Below are 19,286 nucleotides of genomic sequence, written 5' to 3'. Positions count from 1 at the left end.
AGTCCCCACTCTTGAGAGCATTCCAAAACTACCAACTGATGGAAGTTGGTGAATAAATTTCCCAGCTTCCACACACCTTAGTTGAAATACTTCTAAGGTAAGTTCTATATGCTGTCTCCCAGCGTTTTCTTAGGACTTCAGTTTTTCAATAATCCTCTCTAGGCTGTACACATTCAATTTCTCTAGTTCTCTTTCTCCTGGATTATTCCCATCAGTATATAAACACACTGCCACTTGCCATCTTTAGCAACCTCTCTTGATTCTTCACTTCTACTGATATTTTCAAGTTCACAGTTTAGAAACTATCTGTAATCACCCCCTGCCCCCCACCTTTTCCTCAACTTCCTGTAGGTATTTGATAATTAACTGCCAAGTGCTTACATACTCTATATACTCCACATACTTTTATACTCTAAAGTATATACCAAATTAGTCTACCTCTTTTGATCTCCCTAGACACCTTCTGGGACATAGATTACTACACCTGCCTTCTCACTGGTTTCTCCTTTAGGATTCTTACCTTCTTTTTTTGTTCTCCACATACCAACCAGGATGAGAATTTTTTCAAAATATTCTGATCTTATCTCTCCCTACTTAAACAGTTCCTGCCTACCCATTGTTCAAAGAGTAAGCTCCTGGCCCACCAGACTATGCATGATCTGGTTCCTAAAACTCAGCCTGAGATGGACCTCTTCCCCAAGCTAAACGCACAACAGGGACACCAGTCTCCCTTCGCTTCCTGAAACAGGCCAAGCCTTTTCTCATGCTTTTACCTTTTTACTCACTATTCCCTTTGTCTGAAATGCCCTTCTCTCAGATGATGGAATGGCTGGAGATTTGTCTGAAGGTCATCTTCTGGTGGGGTCTTCATTCAATTCAACACTCTCTTTTCCCTCCACTGTTAATACTGTTAATTTTGGGGTGCTTCTGTGGCTCAGTCTGTTAAGCCTCTGACTTGGTTTCTGGTCATGATTTTAGGGTCATGATCTCAGGGTCATGATCCCAGGGTTGTGGGATCAAGCCGTGCCTCAGTCTCCCTGTTCATCAGGGAGTCTGCTGGAGATGCTCTTCCCTGTCCCTCTCCCTCTGCCCCTCCCCCACTCGTGCTTCCTCTGTCTTTCAAAACAAATACATAAATCTTTTAAAAAAAATACTGTTAATTTCTCCTTTAGCACTTGGTTGCTATTTATTTACTCTTAAATGTCGGTCTTCCCTAGTAGCAAATAATTTTCTCATAGGCAAGGAATGTTCTTTTTCTGTTTACTGCTATCTTCCCAGCATCTTGTATAGTTCCTGGTCACAAGTCATTGCTTGGAAAATACTATAGTAATTAAGAGAATGACAGCACGATCACTAAGAGACTTGAACATGTTTGTACCCATTTGAGCAGTAATCCATTCCATGAATGTAGAATGATTAGAAATTCAAACAAATATCAATAAACTAAAATACTCCTTACTGCTTTACTTAAACCTACAGATGAAACGTTAAATGAATTATGGTACATCATTTAGATGGAAATATTAAACAGTTGTTATGATTTATAAGGAATACTAATGACACAGGAATTTACTCCTTATATGGTGTTAAGTTGCAAAATATACAATTATGCCTTAGATGACATTTATTTAAACAAGTTTATGAGGGCAAGCTCTAAAATGTGAACAGTGATTCATAGTGACTCCATATATGTGATGCAATTACAAGTGATTCCATTTTCTTTTGTACATTTTTCTCCAGTTACAAATTGCATGTGATGAGCAAATGTTATCCTTATACCTGAGAAAAATCTTTAGAAAATCCACGAGGCAGCAAAAAATTGTTTTCTGGGTCCCATACAAATGGAAGCTTCTTTTCATTTTATTTGTAGTGGGAGGTGAGAAAAGTCATATCTTAAAAAGTGTTTTTTCTCTAGGTTTCCTTCTGTTCCAAAGTCAGTCTGACACTTAACAACAATAATTAAAATAATGTAGCAAGGGCTTCGACCCAGACATGTCCTATTGTTATTCTGAGCTGAACATCATATTGGGGGATATGATTTGAAAGCTGACTTAATATTTGAGGGTTGGAAATGATCCTCTAAAAATCTCAGATTTACAAATGATCTCCACTTGCACATGGTCACCTTGATCCACCATCCCTCAAGCACGTGATCTCACTTTCCCCACCATTTCCATCATGTGAACTCATTAAAATGACAACAAAGCAAGAGCAACCAACAACGACAATAATAAACAAGCTTGTAGACAACCCATGAGTTCAAATGCGGAAGAGGATGATTACTTAGTAAAGGAGAAGTAGGTCATGGAAATTAACTGCAGAGGAAAGGGGAGGGTGGGCTAACGTGATCACAAACTGCCTCTCCTGACGTAGCCAGAATTATTTAATTCCATATGAATTTTAGTGAGAGAGCCCCCAGCTGGAGATGAGTTTGTTTTCACCTCTTCTTGGGGAAATGCCAACACAGTGAAGACCAAGGGACCGTCCACCCACCTCTCTTGTGAGAGGCGGCATTCAATTCTTTAAGGGCCGTCAGATTTCATGTTAGGAAGGAGGTTCTGAACAGTGTTGGGCTGGCTGTACACACAAGAGCTTGCCTCCATGGGTTGAAAGATCCTGGAGCTTAGAAATAAAGAGGAATAATTGCTTTCACTTTCTTCGTTTTCTCTTCGTTTTCCCCTCCACTTGCTGCACCTGGAATTCCGTTCCCTTCCCGGAGGTGCCTCTTCATTTGTTCATTCATTTTAGCATCACTGCTGTGTTTTTCAAGTAACTGTTTGCTAACTTCCCTTCACGGAACTCTCTTCTGAGTGGTAGGTACACTCGTGAGAATACTTCTGATGCCATGAGTGAAGTGTGACTGGAGTTGCAATTTCAAGTGCTTTGTGGGCACGGAGGAGAGATTAAGCCATCTCTCTTGCATTTTGAAGAACACATTCTGTTACTTTTCCTCCTACCTCCCTGAATGATGCTTCTTATGGTGTACTTGTCTACCTCCCCCCCAGCCCCACCCCCGCCACATTTGATGTTTCCCAGACACTTCACACTCAACACTTCCCAGATTGAACTCAGCTTGTGTTCTCCCCACTGCTCTTTAGCTCATGAAATGCCCCTGCCAGTCTCCTCCTTGCTCATGTCACAAACCTGGGACTTTTCTTTTACTTATGCCCCTCCCTTGTCCTCAGTGCTCAAACAAAACCACCTCCATTTTGAATGGACTTTACCTGCTGCATAGTTCCCCGGAGAATCCCCTTCTCTCTGCACCAGTGACAGTGCTCTAGACCGTGTCTCACAGTTTCCTGAATGGATTGCCCACCTCTGTTTACTTCACCGATAACATACCCTTATTTGGCTCCCTTTATTTTATGTCAGAGTATTTGAAGTAAAAACCAAGATGGTGAAGAATTTTTTCATAAGCTTTGTTTTATTATATAAAGAGCTACATCGTCACATTACAAAGTATATTATGCCATAATTGAATGTTCCATTATTGTACATGGGCTTTGAATAATTCATATTATGATAGAGCTTGAGACTTTGTAATATGTAAGCTTATAAAAAGTCAAAAATAAGAAGATTTAATAAAATTTTTATATAAAAAGTTCTCACTTTAAAATCCATCAGTAATTTCATTCCATCATGGCCAGAGAACATACTATATATACTTCCAATCCTTTTAGATTTATCGACACTTTATTTTATGACCTCGCATATAGTCTATCCTGGAGAACGTTCATGTGCACTTGAGAAGAATGTGTGTTCTGCTGTTGGTGTGGAGTGTTCTGTAGTTGTCTGCTAGCCTGTATCTTTTTAGCTTATCAGGTAAAATAAGTTTATGGTCATTATAACTAACAACCATAGTCTCAATTCAAAAACTAGAATGCCTAGTATTAAGTACTAATCTAAACACATGTCCTCTCTTATTCCCATGTCCTCAACACACGCCCTCCCTTTGCTGCTGCTCACTTTCCTGACTGGTCTCTACCGCCCAGATAATTCCCTTCTTAAGACCAATCAGAACATCCTCAGGAAAGCCTTCTCTAACCTCCTATCCATCTCCCCAGTAAGGAAAATCCCTACGAGTGACTCTCATAGCGCCATGTTCTTCTCTTAGAACCCTTTCCAGTCATATTTATTTCATTCTTTAATTTGATTTAATGGCTGTCTTCCCACAAGTGTGTAACTTTCATGGGGGTAAGGGGCTGGATTTCCCCCCATTACAGTATTTCCTTATTGCATTTATGAGGACCTGCCACATATAGCACATTCTCATAAAATATTTGTAGAGTGAACACATGAATGAGTGAGTGAATGAATGAATGAACGGATGATGGAAGAAGAAAGATGTACAGGAAAAACAGTTTATGGCCCAAGCGAGCGTTTTAGTTCCAAGTTGTTGCCACTAGATGGCAGCAACGATCAGCACCAAAGTAGTTGCAGCGTCTGAGTAAAGTTCTTGGGTTTCTTTTTTTCTTTTTTTTTTTTTTCTTCAAGATTTATTTATTTCTTTTAGAGAGAGAGCGACTGGGAGTGGGGAGAGGGGCAGAGGGAGAGAATTTTCAAGCAGACTCCCCGCTGAGCTCAGAGCAAGATGCCAATGCTGTTGGGCTTGATCCTAGGATATGGTGTAAGGCATCTATTTGTTCTGAATTATTTATTCTGAGTATGTCTGTCAGGCCTTGTCCTGTGAAAAGCTTACATACCAGTTCACGTGACCTGCACGACGGACCTGAGTCATGTCTTCTGTCTGCTGTACTGGTGACGAAGCTGCGTCCCAGAGAGACTCACTAACCTGTGCAAGACGACGCAAGCCGTGTGTGGTGTGAGCCCAGGCGAAGCCATCCCCACGTGCACCACATCCCGAGGGCAGGCGCGGGGGCGTCGCTGCGGAATCCCGGGCAGATCTGTCAGGGACAGACAGAGTGTGGGAGGTGTCATGGAGAGACGGAGCTGGGCCTGTGGACGCAGCAGCTCGACCAGTTAATAATTGTGCGGCCGGGACGTGTTTCCCTTAAATTATCTGGCCTTCAATTTCTACACCAGTAAATTAACAATGTGGAGCTAAATTCTCTGCACCCCAGTTTCCTCACAAGAAAATCAGTGATGCCCAGCTGGATGGCTTCCAATGCCCTATCTAGTCTTCTTAGAAGGACACCAGATTTTGAGATTAGGGAATTATTCTGGATTATCTGGGTGGGCCCCATGTAATCACAAGGATCCTTGTAAGAGGGACGCAAGTGGATCAGAGGGACTAGTGAGAGGTGTGACAACAGAAGGAAGAGGCTGGAGTGATTCAAGGAAGGAGCCATAAACCACGGCAGCAGGTGGCTTTTAGAAGTTGGAAAAGGCAAAGAAATAGATTCTTTTTTGGGGCCTCTAGAGGAAACCCAGCCCTACCATCACCTTTTTAAAAAATTTTTAAATCTTTATTTTTTTGAGTATAGTTGATATACAATGTTACATTAGTTTCAGGTGTACAAGTTTATATGTTATGTGATGTTCAACTCACGTGAGGCTGCGTGTAGCTGCCACCTGTCTCATTACATCACCACTACAATATCACTGGCTGTATTCCTATGCGCTTTTGTTCCCGTGATTACTCATTCCAAAACTGGATGGCCGTATCTTGATTTTCTTGGAGGGAGAGTGGGGGGGGCGGGGAAGAGATAGAAGCCTAAGCAGACTCCCTCCTAAGTGCGGAGCTGGATCTCATGACCCTGAGATCTTGACCTAAGCCGAAATCAAGAGTTGGACGCTCAACTGACCGGGCCACCCAGGTGCCCCTGATATCTTGATTTTAGACTTATGATCTCCAGAACTGTAACAGAACATATCTTTGTTGCTTTAAGCTGCTAAGTTTTTGGTAATGTGTTATAGGGAACTAATACAGATCTTTAATAAATATTTGAACTCACTCTTTTTAAAGTTCCGTCTTTGTACATTTATCATGTACATAAATATAGTAGCTCAAAGTTCAATACTGTGTGTAAATGTATACAGTTTAAAAATAAGTGAACATAAAAAATTGAGGTCTTTTTAATCTTAATGACTGCTAAGTTTTTGGTAATGTGTTATAGGGAACTAATACAGATCTTTAATAAATATTTGAACTCACTCTTTTTAAAGTTCCGTCTTTGTACATTTATCATGTACATAAATATAGTAGCTCAAAGTTCAATACTGTGTGTAAATGTATACAGTTTAAAAATAAGTGAACATAAAAAATTGAGGTCTTTTTAATCTTAATGATAAATGTATGCATATTAAAAAATGTGTGCAAATTAAAAAATAAGGGGAACAGAGGTCTAGATATAATATAAATTAAGATAATTAGTAATGTTCTTAATATAATTATATAAATGAGTTATAATTAATATAATTTTATATGTATGTGACTATATATACATATACTTGATAATCACCAAAAAAGAGAAACAATATTGTAGTTAAGCAAGTGGCAATATTTTCTACCTATTTGGTGGTTGCCTTAATATAGCTTAGAAAAATAAAAGTTCAAAAAAAGAAACTTCTGTATTCTTGGGTGTTCACTTGGCTATCAGACTGTAGGGCACGTGCCGGACCTATAATCTTATGACGCTGTCATTGCCCACCAGCGTAGGTCCCCAGGAATCTATTTCCATTAAAAATCTGCTTCAATTTACACCCTAGGATGTGGTAGTTAGTTTGAAATATTGTTGATTCCAAACTCATTTCATCAGAGGTCACTGAAGGGGGCCAACTACTAGTTTTTTCTGGGATGTATCCTGGAAAAATCTATTACATTTACATCCAAGTGCCTTGCCTTGTTTGATTTTAAGGAAAATAATTATACAAATAGATGCACAGATAATTTTTCTGTAATTTAAAAATAGGTTTTAGGCTTTTTTTTTTTTAAAGATTTTATTTATTTATTTGACAGAGGGACAGCCAGCAAGAGAGGGAACACAAGCAGGGGGAGTGGGAGAGGAAGAAGCAGGCTCCTAGCAGAGAAGCCTGATGTGGGGCTCGATCCCAGAACGCCGGGATCACGCCCTGAGCCAAAGTCAGACGCTTAACGACTGAGCCACCCAGGCGCCCCAAATTTTAGGCTTTTGAAAAAAGTAGGCAGTGCTGGCTGTCCAGATCAGAAGTGAAAGATAGAACTAACAACAAGAATAAATACATTTACAATGTTTATTATAAGAAAGGCACTGTTCTAAGTACTCTGCACCTACTGACTAATTTAACCCTCACAACAACCCTGTAAAGGTAATTGTTAATGGTAAATTTTATTACCACCATCCCCTTTCTACAGATGAGGAAATGAAGGCTCAAGAAAGTTGAAGGATGTACCCAAGCTCACACAGCTGGAGTGAGGTGGGGTTGGACCGCACCCCGTAGCTTTTGCCCTTGACCAATGCACTACACCGCATAGCCAATTAACAGAAAAACACATGATGGTGCAAGCTCCTACTTGAATTTTGGATTGTATTCCAAAGTGTGTCCAGAGTAGAGATGATCTATTTGTGGCATTATACTCAGTAAACACACACACATATTTATATGATTCACAAATATGGATACACGGGTTATAGTTCTGTATAGTCTCTGAGTAGATGGAATAATTATTAATGACTCCTATCCTTCAAACTGGTTCCTTTACAACTGGCTTCGATTCTAAATTCCCTCTGCATAGACTAATAAAATCACTGTCATATAATGGAAGTATTGATCCAATGACTAGGGATTTGGGCTCATTTTTCATTGTTTTCATCATTAGTCATCTTTTGCATTTAGAATGCACGCTGAGGATCCAATGAAAAGATTAATGAAAAGAACCGAATAGTTTCTTTTTTAAGATTTTATTTATATGTCAGAGAGAGAGAGCGCACAAGGAGGGGGAGTAGCAGGCAGAGAGAGAAGCAGGCTCCCCGCTGAGCAAGGAGCCTGATGCAGGGCTTGATTCTAGGACATCATTAGTCATCTTTTGCATTTAGAATGCACGCTGAGGATCCAATGAAAAGATTAATGAAAAGAACCGAATAGTTTCTTTTTTAAGATTTTATTTATATGTCAGAGAGAGAGCGCGCACAAGGAGGGGGAGTAGCAGGCAGAGAGAGAAGCAGGCTCCCCGCTGAGCAAGGAGCCTGATGCAGGGCTTGATCCTAGGACCCTGGGATCATGACCTGAGCCGAAGGCAGACACTTAACTAACTGAGCCACCCAGGTACCCCAAGAAGTGGATAGATAGTTTCTATTAAATTATTTTTACATTGATTTCTCACATTCAAAGAGAACGTTCCAACTGTCACAATGGCTCAAGGAAAGAAAGTTGGAAAAATACATAAATTGGACAATCTAAAAAAAATTAAAAAAAAAAAAAAGAAAAATACATAGAGTTGTCTGGGAAGTCATCTTTATCTTGGGGTGCCAATTTCAGGGGAAATATAAATAACTTAAAGTATTCATAGTAGGGGTGAAGTTCCTGATCAAGTTTCTAATATTGAGAGCTTTGCAGAAATGATCATAAACATCAAATTTGATCAATCGGAGTAAACTTTCCAACATGACTAGTTAGTTCATTTTCCTGCTTAGTATCCTTTAATGACTGACTGCCCATTGTTTTTAGAATAGTTAGAATTCCTTGGCATTGTGTCCGAGCCTTTCTTTGCCATGGGCCCTATGTGTTTCTCCAGGATATGTGGGCCCTCTCCCGAAGTGCACTGTGCTCCAGCCTTGGGAAACGAACGACATCACCCTCTTCCCTGCTTCCAAGGGCAGCACACGGCCATGTTCATGCCGCCCTCTAAAATGTGGCTGCAATGCCAGCACCTCCCTCGGATGTCTGCCCTGGTTTGTCTTCCCTTCTCCATCTCAGTACCAGCTCAAGCGAAGTTCAGAATTTGCTCCGATATGGGCCCATGACCCAGGTTGACCAGAACTCCCCTACAGCACTTACCTCGCTATAAGGATTTATTTGCTGGTCTGTCTTCCCCACCAGACTGAACACTGGAGGGCCACAATCTCCTTCCTCTCCTCTGAATGAATCCCGTCCCCCAGACAAATATGGACCACCACAACCTGCTCTTGTCAGTTCTTCTCAACTCCTCCCTTTTAGCTCTGAAAGTATGAAAGAATGGATTCTGTATTTAAACATTCATGTCATTGAAGACTAGGGATAACTGCTTCGGTGTTGCACTACCGAAGTTAGTTTTGGAAATTTCCAGAGTTAATTTATGTCAACACCTAATTGTTATGAGCACACTCAAGTGCCTGGCTCCCGCATAAAACTCCACTGGAATTATTTTATATTTGTTATATACACTTCACAAAAATGTTAGTGTAAGAAATCTAAAGCTGTGTCTTAATAATTTTTATTAATTTTAATAATTTTTAAATGCATTGGGGAGCTTGCTATTTGACAAAGAAAAGAAACAATAACACATGTCTATCTTTTGTGGAAGAACAGACTACTGTGTATTGGATTTGTTTTACCACTGGATCTGTCAGAGTTAAAAATTAGAACTAGGGCTAACGTCTGCAAAGAAGATGCTCTCAGAAAGAAAATATTACAATTTTTTGCACTGATATTGACAATTAAAACCATGTATTTATTTAAACAGGGGTACCATCCACTTATTACATTTAGTGTTGCCTCTTGGAAAGGGAACTGCTTGAACTGCACTTAGGAAAATTGAATAGATCTTATATTTCTGGTATAGGTCACCCAAGTTAATATTTTATAAAGCAATGATTCTCTGCAAGAAAATGCTCTCATTTCAGCTGCATGCTAGGGTTTCATAATAAAGCTAAATGAGAATTGAAGTGACTGAATCTGCTAAAAGCAATTTCGAGTTTTAAATCAGTTTTCTTTTCTCTGTCATGTCTCGTAAGTGAGAAAATTTAAGGATCATGTTAATGGATCCTAATGTAAAGCCTAAGCATCATTTGTAAACTTTTTTTTAAAAAGAGTTTATTTATTTACTTATTTATTTGAGAGAGAGCGCGCGTGGGAGTGGGGGGAGGGGCAGAGGGAAACTGACAAGCAGACAAGGCAGGGCTCAATCTCACGATCCTCAGATCATGCCCTGAGCCAAAATCAAGAGTCAGGAGCTCAACCAACTGAACCACCCAGGCGCCCTGTCATTTGTAAGCTTCTATATGCCACTGGTAGTTTGTTACTTGAATTGCTACCCCTCCATCCCAGTTACCATGAAATTTCCTATTTACACACGCCAAAGAAGAGTTTCTTCAGGATGATCCTTGGATTACTAGCATGAGAACAACTTGAGGCTCATCTTAAAGATGCAGGCTCCTGGGCCCTACCCCAAACTGTGAAATCAGAAACCTTACTCAGGAGGGCACCTCTCCCCCATACTAGTTCAACTAGATAGCTTTTATTTTTCTCATAGCAAGAAATCTGGAGGTAGGTAGAGTAGGGTAGTACGGCAACTTCATGTTGCCTTCAGAGACCACAGAGCCTTCCAGCTTTCTCGTTTTTCTTCATTCTCATGTTTTTAAAATGTTGGCTCCATCTGTGGGCACTGGGTCCCGTTGCAGGAAGAAGAAAGGGAGAAAGTCAAAAGGCCACGGTGCTGTCTGCCACTTTCATGTGCTTCCTTAGATGATCGACCTACTGGATTTCTCACTTCCTTCTCATAAGCTGTTCTTTTCTTCCTGAGTTTCTTCAACCGCACTTAATGGCTTAAACAAAATTTATGCGCCATCTGATACATAGGGCTCAATGTACGTAGAGGAAATACTTAAGACAGCTATATTAAAAAGAGGGGAAGGCAAAGGGACCTAAATGGAATATGAATTAGAAATAATTTCTAATTGCATCAGAAACAAAATACCTAGGGCATCCATCTAATGGAAAATATTTAAGAACTGTACACTGAAACTACAAGACAGTGCTGAGAGAAATGAAAGACCTAGATACACTGGGAGATGTTCATGAATTATAAGGTGCAATTTTGCTAAGCTGCCAGTTCTTCCCAAATTTTTCTTTAGATTCTATGCAATCCCAGTCAAAATCCCAGTGGGCTCTTTGGTAGAAATTGACAGATTGGTCCTAAAATGCACATGTAAATGCGAAGTACTTAGAACAGCCAAAGCAATATTGGACATGGTTGGACACTTACTACAATGCTCCAGAATAAAGACAGTTTGAAATTAGTAAAAGGATGGAAAAAAGCACTATGAGACTGAATTAAGAGTCCAGCAATGCACAGGAACCTATAAAGCTAAGTGATTTTCTTGATAAAGGCACCAAGGCTGTTCAACGGGCAGAGGAAAGACTTTTCAATAAGTAATTCTTCAACAGCTGGACATTCATACGGAAAAAAGCGAACCCTGACCTCTACCTCACATAATACAGAAAAAAATTACTTAAAATGGACCATCAACTTAAATATAAAAGCTAAAACTATGAAGCTTCTAGAAGAAAGCATAGCAGATTATCTTTGTAACTTGACATAGACAAATGTTCCTTGGAACACAAAAAGCACTAACCATAGAAGAAAAAACCTGGTAAGTTAGACGTGAAAATAAAAAATTTCTGCTTATCAAAAAATATATTGGGAGAAAATAGTCACAGTGCCATATAAAGTTCTCTGGCAAATCAAAAACAAAAAGACAAAATACCTTACCACCCAAAAAATTAGCGCACACATAAATAGACATATCACACACACACAAAGATGTATAAATGGGCAATAAACCCATATAAAAGTGCTCAATACAACTTTCATCATGCAAATGCAAATTGAAATCATAATGAGACACCAATACACAACTACTAGAATGGCTAAAATGGAAAACACTGACAACACCAAATGTTCGCAAGGATACTGAACAATTAAAATCCTCATAGGTTGCTGGTGCAAATGTAAAATGGTATAATCTCTCTGGAAAACTGGCAGTTTCTTATCAAGTTAAACAGGTAGCTATCTTAAACCCAACACAACCACTTTTATGTGTTTATTGAAGAGACATGAAGTCATATATCCACAAAAACCTAGTACAAGATGGTTCATAGCCGCTTTATTTATAATTTCCCAAATCTGGAAACCGTCCAAGTGTCCATCGACAGGAGAATGGATAAACAAACTATGGCATATTTATACAATGACATCCTGCTGAAAAACAAAGAACAAACTACTGACACACACACAGCAACCTGGACGAGTACTGAAGAGCAGTATTTGCTGAGTGAAAAAGCCAGACAAGATAATAGTATCCATTCATGATTCTGCTTATATGAAGTTCTAGAACAGGCAGACCTGATTTATGCTGCTGGAAGTCTGGACACCAATTGCCTGGCGTGGGGCAGAATTTGATTAGGAGGGTGTGGGGTGACTGAAATGCTCTGTAGTTTACAGGGGCATGGGTAAGCTGGGTGGCATACCTTCACGAAATCTCACTGAACTTATACTGAGATACAGTGCGGTTCACTATATGTAAATCATTCCTGAAGAACACCTTGAATCCTGACGACTCTGCCTTTAAAACAAAAATATAGGGATGACCTAATGATCTCCTGCCTTTTCTGTCAATGGAGATGTGTTATGGAAGTCTGCGATCCAGTCACTGTGACCATTGTCAGGGAAAAGCTTGCAGCCATTCTAAACAATGTTGAGGAACGGTTAAAAATGGTTGAAGTGATGGATTTGCCACCACGTGAATCTTAGATGTGGGCAGCATGTTGTCTGCGACTGTGGAAGGCTATATTGTGAAGCTAGTATCTCAGCCATAAGGCATCTTACAGGGCTTGGGGAAAAAATTATGAGTCGCACATTTAAAGATAATGATTAATAAGACTTTCTTTAAGGGGTCATTTCTCCACTTATGCACCAAGCATGTGCAATTGCTCTGTGCATCCAGGGACATCGAGTCTATCAGCACTTTCTGTGCTGTGGCTGGGATGTGTCTTTGATACTCAAGAATGTTGGGCTGACACCCATCATCCTTAGGCTCTAGCAGCAGGTGGCTGCTGTCCAAGGTCTGGGCCCCACTGCTGTGTGCCCTGGTTATCTTTAGCGTTTACGTTAACTCCCCAGATGCCAAATTTCTCATTCTGATGCTAGGTACTTGCCAAACAATCAGATGTCTACTGATTGTAGAATGGAACTAATTCTTTCTTCATTGTGTAAAACCCAGGATTAGTTTTCATCCTTTGGCTAATGCCTCCTCTATGATGCTCCTCTATTCATACCTTGGATTTTCAATGCCCAAACCTCTATTCCCACATATGATGCCCTTTTAATCAGGCCGCACCTTATCTACCTAGCCTTACTTCTCACTACTTTCCAACATAGCAGCATGGAGTAGTGGAGAAATTCTAAGTCCAGGAGTCAAGAGAGCTGATTATAGCCCTGAACTTCCTATGTCATGGGCATATCACCTCCCCCGTCACATGAAGAATCTGGATTCAAAGGGCTCCCTTCCTGCTTTCACTCTCTGAGTTTTAATCAGACAAATATCACTATACTCCCCAATATTTGTCTAAACATTCCCTCAGTCGAGGGATCTTTGTTTCATAAAAATATTACCCATCTTTTCTGGTACAGCCAAAGTGGTCTTGGCTCTCTGGCTTTCCCACTGTTATTCCATGCTTTATCTAACCATGCATGGCAGTGAACAGTACCACACACTGATCACTAATTCTATTTTTATCCTCATGGTGTCTACTGTCAACATGATATATAAACAAAATGTTTACTGAGCCCCTATTATGTACACTGAGATAATTACTGTGGGATCCATAAAACAGTACTTACTTTTAGTCCACTTATAGTCATATGTGTGTATCCCAACTTCCCCATGCCCCATCAAGGGTATGAGTTCCTTGAGGGAGTGACTGTGCCTTTTACAGGTACTTTTTTGTGTCCCTTAGATAAAAATATAGCCTTACTATTTTTCAGACTTTCACTCCACTCCCCTTTCTTCTTTCCACTTTCTCAGAAGATTACCCTGTGGGAATTCCCTCTACCTAACTTATTCCTTCCAGTCCTTCCCTCACCAGCCACCTGTCCTGCTCACACTCCTGTGCACTTTGACCCCCGCTCACCTGGGCAGCTGGCTGGTGGACTTTGGGGGGCCACAACCTGTTACCGATGGCTTCTGATTGGAGGAGGACCCTGAAATAATAATGCCTATTTCCCCCACCAAGTGGTTATGGGAGGCAAGTGAGACCATGTCTCTTGGGCTATTAACTTGTTTGAGAATGACCCTCTTTACAAAAAATGTGCAGACAGTCTAGACTTACTCACTCCTGAACTTCAGAACTCCATCCACAGATCCACTAAACATCCCACAGACCCCAGGTTATAAAGGCCTACTGCACATGAAATTGCATTATAAATCAGAAAGACTAACTTTGGCAGAGGCTGTTATTAGTATTATTTCCTGGGAGCCAGATCAATGCAAACTAAAGTCTCTTAGTCCCCTTTCCTGCCATCAGAGTACTACTCATAAGAATGCCTTTTGCCTTCTGTCTCTCTCCTATGCCCCAGTTTAGCCTCAGCATCTTGCTTGGGGAATTAGACAGTGGCTGTGAATCAGAGTTTTGCTTTGGAGGGAAACCTGGCCTAGTGACAATCCTTAAGAGTCTCAACATATATTAAAATATATCTAATGATATTTAAAATAAAGTAGCAGTCTGGCTACTCTATTTATTATGGGCTCAGTTGAAGTTTATGGGCCAGCTTGGAAACTTTACATACATGTAACATGATAGCTACTATAAGTATACATTGTAATATGTTATGATTGTTAGTGTATTTCTATTACATTTCCGTTGACATAGTTATTTCTAAAGAAACACATACACATTTCTATAGAAAACTAGGTTAAGAAAAGGGAAACCTTTGTAATATAACCTGTTTGTAATCTGGGGGTTTCTTATTCTACTTTTAAAGTTTTGGTGACATGTCACAGAACTTAATATATTCCAGATAATTTGTGATCCACAAATGGGAGGAATGAAAAATAGATGATCCCTGCCCTCAAGGATTTGATAGAAAAGTAGGAATTTGATAAGTACTTATTGATTTATAATGCACTGACCTTTGGCAACTGGATAACATAATTACTTAATATGTCACACTTCCCTGATACCAAATAGACACCCAAAGGGTAATGATTTCACAGTAATGATTTCAGTAAGCACAATTTAAGCATTAAGACGATAACATTTATTGTGCATCCTTTCTGGAAAAATACCTTATCACTTTATTTTTGTCTAATCACCATCTCAATTATAAATCATATTTGAACTTATGTACCTGAATGAAGGTTACTCAAAAGAAAGGGAGCAATTTTGCAAATAAAAACAATAAATTATTTAGCCAAAGCTATTCAGAAAATACTAGACAAAACTGGAACTAGGCTTCCAAACACAGTCAGTACTTAAATATTTCAAGGTCAAAGTCAGATTAAGCAACTGGTGTTAGGTATTTTTAGCAGTAGCTACAATTAAGATTTAACACCACTGGTCAGGTTTGGAAAATGTCATGATGTCACTCACTGATTATTAACTTGAAACTCATTAGGAAATCCATAATCATGAGTTTGGGGAGACGGGCAATGGAAAGAACATTTCAAAAAATGTTCCTACTATGAGCTTGGTGCTCTGCGATCCTTACATAAATTATCTTATTTAATTCTCACAAAAACCCTGGAGTGTGGATTTTTTATTCTCAATTTATAGATGAAGAAGTAGAGTGGAAATAATTTGCTGTAGGTCACAATAGCTCGTAAGTGGCAGAACAGAAAATTTTTTTTTAATGCATAAAATAATCTTCAGAGAAAATTACCAAGGAAACCAGTTATGATAATTGATAGTAAAATGTTGCATTAGTTTCCTATTGCTCCTGTAACAAATTACAATAAACAGCAGCTTACAACAACACAAATTTATTATTTTACAGGCCTGGAGGTCAGAAATCCAAAATGGGTCTCATGGCACTAAAATCAAGGTGTTGACAGGGCTGCATTCCTTCCGGAGGCTCTAGGGGATAATCCGTTTCCTTGTATTTCGCAGCTTCTGGATGCTGTCCACAGTGATGGGCTTGTGACACAGCCAGCAAGCACATCACTCATTCTATAGTCACTTCTGCTTTGCTCTGACTCCCTTTTTCCCTTTGAGGGATCTTTGTGATTAGACTGGGCCTATCTGGACAATCTCGGTTAATCTAACCATGCATAGATCCTTGACTCAATCACACTGGCTGAGTTCATTTTGCCATGTGAGGTAATATTTTCAGATCCTGGGGATTCACATGTGGACCTCTTTGGGGGACCATTATTATGTCTACCACAATTACTTCTCAGTAAGCTCACACACCTGCTACTTCAAATACCTAACATATAATCTTGGAATTTTATTTTTTTTTTGAGAGAGAGAGAGAGAACACGCGCACGAGTGCCTGCAAGTAGTGGGGAGGGCAAAGGAAGAGGGAAAGCGAAAATCTTAAGCAGGTTCCATGCCCAGCACAGAGCCCCACCTGGGGCTCCATCTCATGACCCTGAGATCACAACCTGAGCTGAAATCAAGGGTTGGGACGCTTAACCAACTGAGCCACGTAGCACCCAGAATTGGGATTTTATAATGAAAGGGCCCTTTTGGTTCACTTAGCCCAATCTTTTTAACAACAAGGTAATTGATTTACTTGCATTTGTTCCTCCCTGATGACTCTCACAGTGGTGTCTTCTTTTTTTATAAAAGACCATCTATTTACTTAAATATCGTTAATATTGCAAATCTGCTTGGAGATGCTCACGTATTTGTTGGTGGTAGTAGGAGTGCTTTGCTTGAGCTGTTATTAAACGTGGCTGATTTGTTCACTAGGAAAATGAGCATGCAGGATGTGTCTACAGCCTAAGCCCAAAGGATATAGGGTGAAGGAAACAGAGAATGTCCTTGCCATAGAGGAGCCTGTGCATTTCACTGAGTTTATCAGTTAAAGAAACCTATAGGATAAAGATAAGGGGAATGTAAGTATTTGCATAACCATTTGAATTAGCATCAAATAGCCAGGAACCCAAACACGCCAAAGATGTAAGCCGCCAGGATGGCTGCTATGAGCTCAAAACAGATCCCTAATGTTCTAACTACGTGGCTGCAATTAGAAAGTAAAATTTGCTATTTTTATAGTTCACTTATAGTTTATAATATACACTTAAGACTTACTCTTATTTCTCATTAATTTAGTACCTTATCCTGATAGCAATGGGAAGCCAACGACGAGTTTTAAGGAAGTAAATGAGATACTTAAGTTTGCGTTTTATGAAGGGCTGTGGCTGCAGAACAAATCTGGTGTTAGGAGACTGGTTAGGAGACAGTTGTATGCCGGGTAGGAGATGACTGTCTAGACCAGAGCAATGCCAGTGAAACGGACAGAAGCGGGTCCAAATGAGAGTTGCTTGGCTTTGGGACAGCAGGAAGCAGATCTGGAGAAATTGTAAACAAGATCGTCCAGGTTGCTGGCTTGAGCAGCTGGGTCAGTGATAATAATGCTATTCAGTGAGTCAGAAAACACTGAAAGAGGAAGAGAGAAAGAGGTCAAAAGATGCCCTTTCTTTTTTTTAAAAAATTTTAAATTTTTTAAAAGTTTTAATTTAAATTCCAGTTAACATAGAGTGTAATATTAGTTTCAAGTGTACAATATAGTGATTTAACACTCTGGACAAAAAAAAAATAAATAAATAAAAAGACGCCCTTTATTTATCATCTCAACTACCCTGTAAGGTAGATATTGCTTTGGAGGTTTTAAAAGGGAGGAAAGCAAACCTCAGAAATATTAACTTGCTCAAGGTCACACAAAAAGTGGTAGGGCTATGATTGACACCAATCCCGTGCTTTTTTCTGCTGTCCTATGTCTTGGTTAATCTTGATGTCAATTATCTGAATTCCCCTGTGGTGGAGAAGGGAGATTTCAGAGAAAGGTGGGGCATCTGGGAGAACCAGAGCTGGGGGAGGAAATTTCTTACTCTGAGATTCAGAGCGCCCTGAGGATTGCGTGGAGCATTGGGTCAAGTCAGAGGAATGTTTCAACATGCTATGAAGGCCAAGACTGTTGGGCCATAGGCATGCACTAAACTTTCAGTCAGAGACTGGAATCTGGAAGCCAAAAAGAACAAGAAGGAAGATGTAATGTGAAGAGACGGGAATTGGTCCGGGGATGCTGCCCAAAGAAGCCACAGCTCTCTGAACATGTTTTTTCATTCTAGAAGAGGTCATCAAAGGTTATCAAAGGTCATGAGCACCTGTATCACTCAAGGGCCTCACTATCCCTTCAGTCATTCCAGCTGCCCAACCAGTGTGGGCTTGGGGAAGACGTATTACCCAGGAGTTTCAGATTTGTTCTCAGTAAAGACTATTCTATTTTGAATATTAGAGCCAATGAGAGGGTAGGAAAAACAGAAATCCAGTGTTTTCCAAGATTTCAAAAAAGACAGCATTTCTAGAATGAGGGAGTAGTTTGCTATTTTGAATATTTCCGACATGTCTTTTGTCAGGCACTGTGATAGGAGGGGGGATAAAGCAGTGAGCAAGATTAATAAGGTTCCTATTGCCACAGAGCTTACCTTTACTAGGGTCAAATACACTGTAAATAAATACACAACTAAATGAACCAGGTTATTTCAGAAAACAAAAATTGCTAAACAATAAAGTGACATGATTGAGAGAAAATAAGAGAAAGGCAACTCAAAACATTCATATATATATATATATAAGTATATATATATATGAATGTTTTGACAGGAAGGTTTGTTTTTTTTTAATAATAATTTTTTATTATGTTACGTTAGTCACCATACGGTACATCCTTAGTTTTTGTGACAGGTAGGTTTTGACAGGAAGAAGACAGTCATGGGAAGTTGCACTTGCAGAAGGAACAGCAGGGGCAAAAGTCTTGAAACAGGGACAAGACTGGTCTGTCCCAGCATCAGAAGGGATGTTTGTGTGGCTGAAGTATAGAGCAAAGGGCAGCATGTAAGGAGGTGAGGTTTCAGATGTAAATGCAGGCCAGATAGGTCATATAACGACCAGTAGGATTTGGTGAGGAGTTTGGATTCTATTCTAATTGGAAGGAAAGCCACAGGAGCAGGCAGGAAAGGGGTTAAGCAAGAGAGTGACATGGTGTGATTTGTGTTCTAAGATAACCATTTTGTTTGCTTTAAGGAGTATGGATTTGGATGAGGCTCAAGTAGAAGCAGGAAAATTATTTACGCTATTGTGGTTGTACAGACCAGAGGTGATGGGCATGTACTAAGATGGTGGCCATGGAGATGATGAGAAGT

Source organism: Ursus maritimus, unplaced genomic scaffold, assembly GCF_017311325.1.
Source record: "Ursus maritimus isolate PB19 unplaced genomic scaffold, ASM1731132v1 scaffold_9, whole genome shotgun sequence".
NCBI classification, from domain to species: Eukaryota; Metazoa; Chordata; class Mammalia; order Carnivora; family Ursidae; genus Ursus; species Ursus maritimus.
The sequence above is the reverse complement of the archived record's forward strand: the minus strand, read 5'-3'. Positions refer to the sequence as shown.